Raw genomic sequence first — 14,262 nt, 5'->3', positions numbered from 1 at the left:
GGATCACATGTCAGACACTTCCCTTTTGAAGCTGACAGATGGTCATTTTGTCAGCACCAATTGTGTTTATTTATTTATTTATTTACCATATTTATATACTGCCTTTCTCAGCCCAGAGGCAGCTTTAAGTGCAGGCCAAGGTCTTGAGGCACGGCACCTAGTGTGGCAATCACCACTGGGACCACCTTGACTGGCTTGTGCCAGAGTCTTTGATCCTGATTTAACTGCCATGGCTCCATGCTATGGAATCATAGAAGTTGGAGTTTGTTGAGGGACCAACACTCTTTAGCAGACAAGAGTAAATACCTTGTCAATCTACAGCTCCCAGGATCCCACATGCTAGTTCAAGTGGTGCCACATTGCATTCATTCTAATCTACAAGGTAGATGGACTCCTTGGTGCAGAGATTTCAGACGTCAGTGGCACCTCTAGCACAGAACATGGGCTTGTTTTGGAAACACACAGACACACATGTTATAGTCTAGATTGCAAAAATTATGCAGGAAATGAATGCGCAAACTCTACCTCCGCGAGACAAATCCCAGCCGTGGAAAACCAGCTGATCTCTGGATCCGGCGGTTCAGAAATAGGCCTCCTTCCCTGGATCCCACGTGATCCCTTTGAAACTGGATCCACTCTGGGCGGCCCTCGCCAAGTCCCCTTGGAAGCTGGTGGGCAACACAGGAATGCAAAATAAGAGAGAGAGGGGGGGGGCATCAAAACAAAATATAGGCTCCCCAATGAATGCGACCAACCGCAAAGGCTGTAAAAAGAGACCCAGGAGCCCTGAACCCTCGACTGCCAAGGCTGCAGCCCTGCTTTGTAATTATCCCTACCTCTGTAATTTAGAAAAACTAAAATTGTCATTGGAAAGACTGCAGATCCCAGGATCCACACACTGATAGGAGGTCCCAGTTTCAGTCTCAAAACTGGACTTTTCATTCCATCTTTTTGGGAATATAATGCCAATCCCAGAATTTGCAATGCCTTGGCCATGCTGGCTGGGGATGCTGGGTCTTGTAGTTTCCAAAATAGAGGTGTTTGTTCCCTATTTGGAGGACCGCCAAGCCTTGGCCATGCAGGCTAGGGATGCTGGGTGTTGTAATTTCCAAAATAGGGGTGTTTGTTCCCTATTTGGAGGAAGACTCCACATAGCAGCAAGAAGTGGGGATGCTGAGTGTTTCAGTCTTTAAAATGGCCACTGCCATTCCTTCTTTGAGGAAAGACTACAAATCCCAGAATCCATGCATCAGCAGGAGGTTCTGGACCATACTAAGAGGGGATGTTGGATGGTGGTTTTTCGTTCCCTCTTTGGAGGAAGACTGTAAATCCCAGTATCCTTTCACTAGCAAGCCTGAGCTATGCTAGTTGGGGATGATAGGAGTTGTAGTGTCAAATATGGTTAGTTTCCGTTCTCTCTTTGGAGGAAGACTGCAAAACCCTGTATCCTTGCACTAGTTTATCTGGATTATGCTAGTTGGGGGTGATGGGTGTTGTAGTCTCAAGCTGGAGCTGTTCATTTCCTCTTTGGATGCTGGGCACTTTAGTTACAAAAATGATTGGTTTTTGTTCCCTCTTTGGAGGAAGACTGCAAATCACAGTATCCTTGCACAAGTAGGTCTGGGCTATGCTAGTTGGGGTTGATGGGTGTTGTAGTCTCAAATGTGGTTGGTTTTCATTTCCTCTTTGGAGAAAGACTGCAAATCTCTGTATCCTTGCACTAGTTTATCTGGATTATGCTAGTCGGGGATGATGGGTATTGTAGTCTCAAATATTGTAGGTTTTTGTTCCCTCTTTGGAGGAAGACTGCCACTCCCAGAATCTATCATTTAGCAGGTGGTCTGAGCCATTTGAACTAGGGATGTTGGGAATTGTAGACTCCAAAAGTGGGGTTTCTATTCTCTTTCACTGTGCTCCAGACACTCACTTTCTTAAATAGGCTAAACCTTTGGTTTCTGAAAACAATGTCGACTTTTATCTTCCTTTCTGCAACAGAACAAATAAAGAAATGCTGGTTTTGAATGTAAAAAAACCACATGATAACCACGTTTGGAAAAAAGTGGGGTTTGGCAGCCACCCAAGATCTTGGCAGAGGCGCAACCGAGGCAGGCAACACCCAGCTTCGGGGTCAAAAATATCGCTTTTGGGTGGTGCAGCTCAAGGAACGCAAAGGGAGGGTCTTGTCTTCCCAAAACATGCAAAAATCTCCTTTCTGGACTCCAACTCCCAGTATTCCCAATGACACTAGCCTTCAGCTGCATGCAAGCAAACCAGAGCTCAGGAAAACCCTTCCTGGGAATGACAACTCCCATCATCCCCCACCAATATGGCTATGAGGTTAAATATACACCAGGCACGGGCAAACTTGGGCCCTCCAGGGGTTTTGGACTTCAACTCCCACAATTCCTAACAGCCGGTAGGCTGTTAGGAATTGTGGGAGTTGAAGTCCAAAACCCCTGGAGGGCCCAAGTTTGCCCATGCCTGGGGTAAACACAACCCAAGCAGAACTTCTTGGACTACAAAGCCCAGAATCCTGCCTGGCTGCAGACAATAGGGCCACTTGTGCTGCATATAATAAACAAACACCATAGCTTGGAACATAACTACTTCAGGACTATTTTAGCCAGAGGATGCTGGGATTTGTAGTCCAAAAATCTCCTCCCATCCCAATGTGCAAACTCTCCCAAACACATATGTATACGTTTTCTGCGTGGGAGCAGCTCGATCTTTCTGTACAAAGCTGGGAAAAAGTTTTCCCAAAACTCAAAGCAGTCTGGCAGGACTTGCATGATTCGCCTTTTATTTTCCATTCTCTCATTTATTGTTTGCTTGCAGCGATGTTCTGCGAGGGAAACAAAACAAAACTCTATACATCCAAGAAAATGGATGTTTCATGGTTTCAGAATCTCAGCATTCTCTGGAATTGTAAATCCCATCATCCACCCTGGCCTCTATACCAGGGATGAGCTTGCAGCACTGCCTAGTTTGGAAGAAGTCAACAATGCCATCAGTCAACAACAACAAAAAAATACTATACATCCAATAAAAGGGATGTTTCATGGTTTCAGAATCTCAGCATTCTCTGGAATTGTAGATCCCATCATCCACCCTGGCCTTTATACCAGGGATGAGCTTGTAGCACTGCCTAGTTTGTAAGAAGTCGCAATGCCATCAGCCAACAATAACAACAAAATAACAAAGCCAGTGGACCTGATGGGATCCCTGCTGAAGTCTATAGCCCTAAATTCCTCCCTTGCCCTGAATTCTAAACATGGGTGCACCCACGCTAGGGAATTAATGCAGTTTAATACCACTTTAGCCCAATGCTCTGGAATCCTTGGAGTTATAGTTTTGCAAGGTCTTCAGCCCCCTATATCCAAGAGTGCAATAGAGAGCGAATACAATGGACTGGTTTGATTTTTGAGACCTAAGTTCGAATCCGTGTCATGGAAGCCTGGGACAAAGTCACACTGTCTCAACCTCAGATGAACAAGTCTTGCAAGAACCCTGGGAGTCATAGTTTTTGCAAAGTCTTCAGCCTCCTCTGTCCAAACGTGCAAACAACAACTCCCAGGAATTGATAGCACTTAGCCATTGCAGCAAAAGCAGCATCAAACAGCATTCATTCCCCAGTACAGATGCATCCATGGAAGCCAAAGACCTTGCAAAACTCCAAATCCCAGGTGGCATTCATTCCCCAATATAGATGTATCCAGGGAAGTCAAAAGACCTTGCAAAACTCCAAATCCCAGGCGGCATTCATTCCCCAGTATAGAAGCATCTAGGGAAGGCAAAAGACCTTGCAAAACTCCAAATCCCAGACGGCATTAATTCCCCAGTAGAGATGCACCTAGGGAAGGCAAAAGACCTTGCAAAACTCCAAATCCCAGGCGGCATTCATTCCCCAGTATAGATGCACCTAGGGAAGGCAAAAAACCTTGCAAAACTCCAAATCCCAGGCGGCATTCATTTCCCAGTACAGACGCATCTTGGGATGGCAAAAAACCTTGCAAAACTCCAAATCCCAGGTGGCATTCATTCCCCAGTATAGATGCACCCAGGGATGGCAAAAGACCTTGCAAAACTCAAAATCCCAGGATGTCATAGCAGTGAATCATTGCAGGAAAAGTGGTGTCGAACTGCATGCATTCTGCAGTGCAGACACAACTTCATTGCAGCAATCTTAGATGCAGGTTAAGTCCGGAAGGATGTGGAAAGTCACGAAGGAAACCAAGACTGAGTGAAATGATTGAGCTATAATAGAGAGCTAATATGACGGGCCGCTTTGATTCTTGAGACCTGAGTTCGAATCCCTGCCATGGAAGTTTTGGACAAAGTCACAGCATCGAAGTCTCAAAGGAACAAGTCTTGTGAGAATCCTGGGAGTGATTGTTAGGTAAGGTACCAGTACTCTTGTCAAACTACAACTCCCAGGATTCCATAGCCTAGAGCAGTGGTTCTCAACCTTTCTAATGCCATGACCCCTTTATACAGTTCCTTATGTTGGGGGAAGATTGATTTTGTAATTTGGGAGTTGTCATTGCTGGGATTTATAGTTCACCTATAATCAAAGAGCATTCTGAACTCCACCAGCGATGGATTTAACCAAACTTGGCACACAGAGCTCCCATGACGAACAGAAAACACTGGAAGGGTTTGGTGGGCATTGTCCTTGAGTTTGGGAGTTGTAGTTCACCTATATCCAGAGGAGCACTGTGGATTCATGCAATGATGGATCTGGACCAAACTTGGCACGGATACTCAATATGCCCAAATGTGAACACTGGTGGAGTTTGGGGGAAATAGACCTTGACATTTGGGAGTTGTAGTTGCTGGGATTTAAAGTTTACCTACAATTAAAGAGCCTTTTGAACCCCACCAACGATAGAATTGGTCCGAACTTCCCACCTATAATCAAGGAGCATTCTGAACTCCACCAGCGATGGATTTAACCAAACTTGGCACACAGAGCTCCCATGACCAACAGAAAACACTGGAAGGGTTTGGTGGGCATTGACCTTGAGTTTGGGAGTTGTAGTTCACCTATATCCAGAAGAGCACTGTGGATTCATGCAATGATGGATCTGGACCAAACTTGGCATGAATACTCAATATGCCCAAATGTGAACACTAGTGAATTTGGAGGAAAATAGACCTTGGCATTTGAGAGTTGTAGGTACTGGGATTTATAGTTCACCTACAATCAAAGAGCATTCTGAACTGATGGAATTCAGCAAAACTTGGCACACAAAATCCCAATGACCAACAGAAAATACTATGTATTGTTGAAGGCTTTCATGGCCGGAATCACTGGGTTGTTGTAGGTTTTTTCGGGCTATATGGCCATGGTCTAGAGGCATTCTCTCCTGATGTTTCGCCTGCATCTATGGCAAGCATCCTCAGAGGTAGTGAGGTCTGTTGGAACCAGGAAAATGGGTTTATATATCTGTGGAATGACCAGGGTGGGACAAAGGACTCTTGTCTGCTGGAGCTAGGTGTGAATGTTTCAACTTATCACCTTGATTAGCATATAATGGCCTGGCAGAGCCTCAAGCAAACTATGAAAACGAACAAAATCTGGCTAACAGTATTAAAAAACTCTAAAATTACAACAGCACAACAACAGAGAGGAAACAAACAAGGACGTCTAATCACCTCTCAATAAAAGTTTGCTCCAGGCACTGTCAGGCCATTATATGCTAATCAAGGTGGTCGGTTGAAACATTCACACCTAGCTCCAGCAGACAAGAGTCCTTTGTCCCACCCTGGTCATTCCACAGATATATAAACCCATTTTCCTACTTCCAACAGTCCTCACTACCTCTGAGGATGCTTGCCATAGATGCAGGCGAAACGTCAGGAGAGAATGCCTCCAGAACATGGCCATATAGCCCGAAAAAACTTACAACAACCCAAAAAATACTATGTTTTCTGATGGTCTTTGGTGACCTCCTTGACACCCCCTCATGACCTCCTCAGGGGTCCCGACCCCCAAGTTGAGAAACACTGGCCTAGAGCCAGGGCATTTGAAGTGGGGTCAAACTGCATTCATTCTAGAGTGTAGCTGCAACCTTGCCTTTCTTCTCCACACTCCTAATAATGCCAATGCTACAAAGCCCTCCAGCTAGCCAGAGGATGAGGAAAAGAAAGGGCTGAGTAAGCATAAGAAGACTTTGCAAAAGAGCCGCTTTGACGGGGCATTTGCTAATCAGGGCAGGCCTGAAGAAAAGTAAATATAACATTATTAGCAAGCACAAACAGGAAGTACAGGGTCTGACAATCCGAGCATTCCTAATGATGATGAAGAATTTGGGAGTTTCACAAAAACTTTGGCTTGCAAAGCAACAACAAGGGACCGGCTGCCAACGTAGGGTGCATCTACACCATAGAAGTAATGCAGTTTAATAACTATGGCTGAATGCTATAGAATCCTGGGAGCTGTAGTTTTGCAAGGTCTTTAGCTTTCTCTGGGTGCATCTTGTAGAATGAAGGCAGTTTGACACTACTTTCAACTGCCATGGATCAATGCTATGGAACCCTGGGAGGTGTAGTTTTGGAAGGTATTTCGCTTTCTCTGAGTGAACTTTGTAGAAAGAAGGCAGTTTGACACCACTTTCAACTGCCTTGGATCAATGTTTTGGAATCCTGGGAGTTGTAGTTCTGCAAGGTATTTAGCTTTCTCTTGGTGCATCTTGTAGAATGAAGGGAGTTTGACACCACTTTCAACTGCCATGGCTCAATGCTATGGAATCGTGGAAGGTGTAGTTTTGCAAGGTATTTAGGTTTCTCTGGGTGCATCTTGTACAATGAAGGCAGTTTGACACCACTTTCAACTGCCATGGATCAATGTTATGAAGTCCTAGGAGTTGTAGTTTTGCAAGGTCTTTAGCTTTCTCTGGGTGCATCTTGTAGAATGAAGGCAGTTTGACACCACTTTCAACTGCCATGGATCAATGCTATGGAATCCTGGGAGTTGTAGTTTTGGAAGGTATTTCGCTTTCTCTGGGTGCATCTTGTAGAATGAAGGCAGTTTGACACCACTTTTAACTGCCATGGATCAATTCTATGGAATCCTGGGAGTTGTAGTTTTGGAAGGTCTTTAGCTTTCTCTGGGTGCATCCTGTAAAATGAAGGCAGTTTGACACCACTTTCAACTGCCATGGATCAATGCTATGGAATCCTGGGAGTTGTAGTTTTGCAAGGTATTTCACTTTCTCTGGGTGAACTTTGTAGAATGAAGGCGGTTTGACACCACTTTCAACTGCCATGGATCAATGCTATGGAACCCTGGGAGTTGTAGTTTTGCAAGGTCTTTCGCTTTCTCTGGGTGCACCTTGTAGAATGAAGGCAGTTTGACACCACTTTCAACTGCCATGGATCAATGCTATGGAATCCTGGGAGTTGTAGTTTTGCAAGGTATTTCGCTTTCTCTGGGTGCATCTTGTAGAATGAAGACAGTGTGACACCACTTTCAACTGCCATGGATCAGTGCTATGGAATCCTGGGAGTTGTAGTTTTGGAAGGTCTTTAGCTTTCTCTGGGTGCATCCTGTAAAATGAAGGCAGTTTGGCACCACTTTCAACTGCCATGGATCAATGTTATGAAGTCCTAGGAGTTGTAGTTTTGCAAGGTCTTTAGCTTTCTCTGGGTACATCTTGTAGAATGAAGGCAGTTTGACACCACTTTCAACTGCCATTGATCAATGCTATGGAATCCTGGGAGTCGTAGTTTGGTGAGGCCACAGCAATATTTGGCAGAAAAGGCAAAACACCTGTTTAAATTCCCAGGATTCCAGAGCAATTTAAATTATATTGAATTGAATTAATTCTATAGTGCAGATGCACCCTTAGATTGATTATTTCTTTGCCTATACAAGAATGCATCTACACTGGGGAATTAACTCAGTTTGACTGCACTTTAACTGTCATGTCTTCATGCCATGGAATCATGGGAGATATAGTTTTACAAGGCATTTGAGACTTAAAAGCCCCTGCAGGAAATCCACACCTAAAGCACTCGAGGAGGGTGCATCTATACTGGAGAATGAATGCAGTTTGACCCCACTTTAATTGCCATGGCTCAAAGTTATGGAATAATAACAGTAATAACACTAATACGGACAAATACTTCCTGTTTCGAAAGTGTTATTACCTGTTTAATTGTGCCGTCCTTGCATAGAAAGTAGTGGTTCTACTTCAGAAACTTAGGGCCCTTCAAGGCAGGCCCTATATTCCAGAATCTGACCCCAGGTTTTCTGCTTTAAACCGGATTATATGAGTCTTCACTGCCAGATAATCTGGGATAAACAGAAAACTTGGAATCACATCTTGGAATATAGGGCCTGTCTGGTAGAGCACTTAGATTTTGTGGCTGCAGCAAACTAGGCTAAATTGGTTGAGACTCGAATAATAGAATCCTAAAATTGGAAGAGACCTGGTGGGCTGTCCAGTCCAACCCCATTCTGTCAAGAAGCAGGAAAATCACATTCAAAGCACTCCTGACAGATGGCCATCCAGGCTCAGTTTCAAAGCTTCCAAAGAAGGAGCCTCCATCTATTGTCTAGCTAGCTATCATAACATGTTTATCTATCTATCTCTGGAAGATGCTGCATGTCATCTCCTTACAAGTCACAACCTTTTCCATGGATGTTATCGCTTCCATATCGCAATGCATCTGCATTTGTCCAATTAATGCAGTCTGATACCACTTTAACTGCACTGGCTCCATGCTATGGCATCATAGAATCAAAGAGTTGGAAGAGACCTCATGGGCCATCCAGTCCAACCCCATTCTGTCAAGAAGCAGGAAAATCACATTCAAAGCACTCCTGACAGATGGCCATCCAGGCTCAGTTTCAAAGCCTCCAAAGAAGGAGCCTCCACCACACTCCGGGGCAGAGAGTTCCACTGCTGAACAGCTCTCTCAGGAAGTTCTTCCTCATGTTCAGGTGGAATCTCCTTTCTTTCCTGTAGTTTGAAGCCATGCCTCCATTGCGTCCTAGTCTCCAGGGCAGCAGAAAACAAGCCTGCTTCCTCCTCCCTATGACTTCCCCTCACATCTTGATACATGGCCCTCATCATGTCTCCCAGTGGGTTAAACCCTTGTGCCAGCAGGACTGAAGACCGACAGGTTGGAGGTTTGAATCTAGGGAGAGCGTGGATGAGCTCCCTCTGTCAGCTCCAGCTCCCCATGCAGGGACATGAGAGAAGCCTCCCACAAGGATGGTAAAACATTAAAATATCTGGGTGTCCCCTGGGCAACGTCCTTGCAGGTGGCCAATTCTCTCACACCAGGAGCAACTTGCAGTTTCTCAAGTAGCTTCTGACACACACACACACACACAAAAAATCATGTCTCCCCTCAGACTTCTCTTTTGAGGCTAAACATGCCCAGCTCTTTAAGCTGCTCCTAGAATCAACGAATCAGAGTTGGAAGAGACCTCATGGGTCATCCAGTCCAACCCCATTCTGCCAAGAAGCAGGAATATTGCATTCAAATCACCCCTGACAGATGGCCATCCAGCCTCTGTTTAAAAGCTTCCAAAGAAGGAGCCTCCAACACACTCCGGGGCAGAGAGTTCCACTGCTGAACGGCTCTCACAGTCAGGAAGTTCTTCCTCGTGTTCAGATGCAATCTCCTTTCTTGTAGTTTGAAGCCATTGTTCCTTTGCATCCTAGTCTCCAGGGAAACAGAAAACAAGCTTGCTCCCTCCTCCTCCCTGTGGCTTCCTCTCACGTATTTATACATGGCTATCATATCTCCTCTCAGCCTTCTCTTCTTCAGGCTAAACATGCCCAGTTCTTTAAGCCACTCCTCATAGGGCTTGTTTTCCAGACCCTTGATCACTTTAGTCGCCCTCCTCTGGACACATCCCAGCTTGTCGATATTTCTCTTGAATTGTGGTGCCCAGAACTGGACACAATATTCCAGGTGTGGTCTAACCAAAGAGGAATAGAGCATGGGGAGCATGACTTTCCTGGATCTAGACACTAGGCTCCTCTTGATGCAGGCCAAAATCCCATTGGCTTTTTTTGCCGCCACATCACATTCCTGACTCATGTTTAACTTGTGGTCCACGAGGACTCCAAGATCTTTTTCACACGTACTGCTCGTCCCCCATTCTGTCTCTTTGTATTTCGTTTCGTAACAACAACAACAACAACAACAACAACAACACTAATACTAACAATAACAGGCCAGAATGGGCAATGAGGGAGGATTGGAAAGGGAAGGAAGAGGTGCAAGGCTTAAGGTGGGTGAAGGAAAGGAGTCCTATACAGCCTTTTTTGCACTCTGATGCAACTGGGTGGAATCTGGGAGTTGGAGTCCAAAAAGTGTGGCTTTCCCCAAACTCGGGAGGAGGAGTTAATCTCTCCCAGCTGTGCTGGAATACAAACAACCCAAATGCAAACCAGTTCTTGGGGCCCAGGGCTCTTTCCTCTCCGCCCACACAGGACTAACTGGCCTAGCAGCCCCTGAGTCTGGCTTTGGGGTGCCCCTCACTCACCCCAAAACCCAACACGCAGGGGGCACTTTTGCCTCTCCACATTTCCCATAGAAAACCTCCCTAAACATCTCTAATACTTATTGGCATGGAAGGATTTGGGGGGAGAGAGAAGAGAGAGCTCTGGAGACATTGACATTTCGGGGACTACAAACCCCAGAATCCTCCCCTTGGAGGGTTGCAGTCCCAAAAACGAACCTTCCTTGGCTTTGTTTTCAAATTGACCTACTATGATTTTTAACCAGGTTAGGAGAGAGGAAAAGCTCTGGAACAATGGATATTTTGTGGGACTACATAGCCCAGAATCCCTTAACTGCTGGTAAGGAAGCATAATGGGAGTACTAGTCCCATATAAATAAATCAACTTTCCTTTACTTTCCTTGCAAGGATCTAAACAGGTCTAAGAGACAGAAAAGCCCTGAAACAAGTAAGAGATATAATCGGGACTACAAACCCCAGAATCTCTGGTACGGAAGTATTATGGGAGTTCTAGTCCCAAAGAATTAAACTTTCCTTGCCTTTTAAAAAAAGAAACAGGATCTAAATAGGAGACAGAAAAGCCCTGGAATAAGTGATACCTTTGGGACTACAAATCCCAGAATCCCCAAAATAAATAACAAAAATAAAGCTTTTCTTTCCTGACCTTTATTTAAAAAATAGATCTGAAAGAATAAATTTTTGGGACTACAAATCACCTACTGGTAAGAACGCATCATGGGACTTATAGTCCAAAAATAAACCTTTTCCTCTCCTAATATTGGTCTGATAGGAATGAAGCAAAAGTATGGAGGAGAAAAGCTCTGAAGACAGAAAAGCCCTGGAATAAGTAATAATTTTGGGATTACAAATCCCAAAATTCCCCCAACATTAATTACTAAAATAAAGTTTTTTTCTTCCCTGACGTTTTTAAAAATAGCTCTGGAATAATAGATATTTTAGGACTACAAATCCTATAATTCTCCACCTGCTGGAAAGGACGCATCATGGGACTTGTAGTCCAAAAATAAACCTTTTCCCCCTCCTAATATTGGTTGGATAGGATTGAAGCAAAGGTATGGAGGAGAAAAGCACTGAAAACAGAAAAGCCCTGAAATAAGTATTATCGTTGGAACTACAAATCCCAAAATTCCCCCAACATTAATTACAAAAATAATTTTTTTTTGCTTCCCTGGACCTTTTAAAAAAATAGATCTAGTATAATAGATTTTTTTTGGAGGGGGGGGGACTACAAATTCCAAAATTCCCCCAACATTAATTACAAAAATAAAGTTTTTTCTTCCCTGGCCCTTTTTAAAAAATAGATCTAGAATACTATAATAGATTTTTTTGGGGGGGACGGGACTACAAATCCCAAAATTCCCCCAACATTAATTACAAAAATAAAGTTTTTCCTTCCCTGATGTTTTTTTTTAAATAGGTCTGGAATAATAGATATTTTAGGACTAAAAAAATCCCATAATTCCCCACCTGCTGGAAAGGATGCATCATGGGACTTGTAGTCCAAAAATAAACCTTTTCCCCTCCTAATATTGGTCTGCTAGGATTGAAGCAAAGGTATGGAGGAGGAGAACCCCGAAAACAGAAAAGCCCTGGAATAAGTATTATCGTTGGGACTACAAATCCCAAAATTCCCCACCTGCTGGTAAGGACGCATCATGGGACCTGTAGTCCAAAACTAAAACTTTTCCCCTCCTAATAGTGGTCTGATAGGAAAGCTATGGAGGAGAAAAGCTCTGGAGACAGAAAAGCCCTGGAATAACTAATATCGTTGGGACTACAAATCCCAAAATTCCCCACCTGCTGGTAAGGACGCATCATGGGACTTGTAGTCCAATTTTTTTCCTTTCCTAATATATTCTGACAGGAATGAAGCAAAGCTATGGAGGAGAAAAGCTCTGGAGATCCATCTATCTATGGACTACAAAACCCAGAATCCCCAGAAACACAATGGCCAAGCAAAGAGAATGGCCTTCCAAAGGATGCCCGGGAAAGAAGAATCAAAGGCAGTCAATCCGTAGGAAGAGAAAGCAAAGCCGGGATGATCTCGCATTTACCTTTGGAGCCTCCGAAGTGAAGAAAGGAAGGAGAAAGGGAGGGATGGAGGGATGAATGGATGGAGGAGCCGCCCTTCTCTTCCTCTCCTCCTCTTCCTGAGGCTGCAGCAGCTCCGGATCGGGGCCACTCCCGTGGAGAATGGACACGGGACGGCCGGAAAGAGCGCTTGCACGTGTGAACGCGCCGCCCCTTGACACGCAAGTCTTTGTTCTGCAGCAGAGGCGGAGGAGAGGCGGGCAGGAAGGGGATGATCCACACAAGGGGAGGGGAGGGCTCGTTTGCAGGGGATACTGGGAGTTAGAGTCCTAGCCAACTTCAGCTTTCCCTCCAGGTGTTTTGGACTACAACTCCCACAATTCCTAACAGCCGGTAGGCTGTTAGGAATTGTGGGAGTTGGAGTCCAAAACACCTGGAGGGAAAGCTGAAGTTGGCCCATGCATAGGTAATCTATTATTTTCCCCATATTATTATATTTCACCCCCCAGAAGTTCCTCCCAATCAGGGATACTGGGACATGCGATTCAACTTCAGCCTCTGCCAGTAAATCCTACACTATGATTGTGAACTCCATCTCCCAGAAGCCTTTGCCGCCGCCTCCAATGGCGAGGCATGCTGGGAGTCGTAGGCAGCCGCTTCTGGGCGAGTCCCCTTTGTTTACTCTGCGGGGGAGGAAAGGGAAGCTGCCAAATTTAAAGGGACAGGCAGCCCTTAATTCCCAGATATGGGGAGGGGGTTGTCTATCTTCCTAACACGTGTGCGTGGGAATGCTACTTAAGAGTCCCAATTTATTGTAAGTAAAGTTTATTGATTAGCCCACTGACCCTATCAACAGTAAAGGACAAAAACAAGAAAATACACAAATAGATACTAATCATAGAATCATAGAATCATACAATCAAAGAGTTGGAAGAGACCTCATGGGCCATCCAGTCCAACCCCCTGCCAAGAAGCAGGAATATTGCATTCAAATCACCCCTGACAGATGGCCATCCAGCCTCTGCTTAAAAGCTTCCAAAGAAGGAGCCTCCACCACACTCCGGGGCAGAGAGTTCCACTGCTGAACGGCTCTCACAGTCAGGAAGTTCTTCCTCATGTTCAGATGGAATCTCCTCTCTTGTAGTTTGAAGCCATTGTTCCGCGTCCTAGTCTCCAGGGAAGCAGAAAACAAGCGTGCTCCCTCCTCCTCCCTGTGGCTTCCTCTCACATATTTATACATGGCTATCATATCTCCTCTCAGCCTTCTCTTCTTCAGGCTAAACATGCCCAGCTCTTTAAGCCGCTCCTCATAGGGCTTGTTCTCCAGACCCTTGATCTGCTCCCTCCTCCCTGTGGCTTCCTCTTACATATTTATACACGGCTATCATGTATCCTCTCAGCCTTCTCTTCTTCAGGCTAAACATGCCCAGCTCTTTAAGCCGCTCCTCATAGGGTTTGTTCTCCAGACCCTTGATCTGCTCCCTCCTCCCTGTGGCTTCCTCTCACATATTTATACATGGCTATCATATCTCCTCTCATCCTTCTCTTCTTCAGGCTAAACATGCCCAGCTCTTTAAGCCGCTCCTCATAGGGCTTGTTCTCCAGACCCTTGATCATTTGAGTCATGGCTATCATATCTCCTCTCATCCTTCTCTTCTTCAGGCTAAACATGCCCAGCTCTTTAAGCCGCTCCTCATAGGGCTTGTTCTCCAGACCCTTGATCTGCT

The 14,262-nt window shown here is 45.0% G+C and overlaps 1 protein-coding gene across 2 annotated transcripts in view; it reads right to left on the bottom strand.

Annotated features, from left to right (window-relative positions):
• The window catches only part of PLSCR3 (phospholipid scramblase 3), a 42,595-nt gene extending 29,734 nt beyond the window's left edge, over positions 1-12,861 (bottom strand). Inside the window, exons 1-2 of one of the 2 annotated variants that reach the window (XM_060779902.2) lie at positions 12,559-12,861; positions 526-668 (exon numbers count right to left, since the gene is read on the bottom strand). The gene's annotated coding sequence lies outside the window, so the exon portion shown is untranslated. The remainder of the gene's footprint in view (positions 1-525; positions 669-12,558) is intronic. The other variant, XM_060779903.2, reaches the window with a different exon arrangement.
• Between the last annotated feature and the right edge of the window lie 1,401 nt (positions 12,862-14,262).

Source organism: Anolis sagrei, chromosome 6 (assembly GCF_037176765.1).
Source record: "Anolis sagrei isolate rAnoSag1 chromosome 6, rAnoSag1.mat, whole genome shotgun sequence".
In the NCBI taxonomy this organism is placed as follows: Eukaryota; Metazoa; Chordata; class Lepidosauria; order Squamata; family Dactyloidae; genus Anolis; species Anolis sagrei.
The sequence above is the reverse complement of the archived record's forward strand: the minus strand, read 5'-3'. Positions and strand labels throughout refer to the sequence as shown.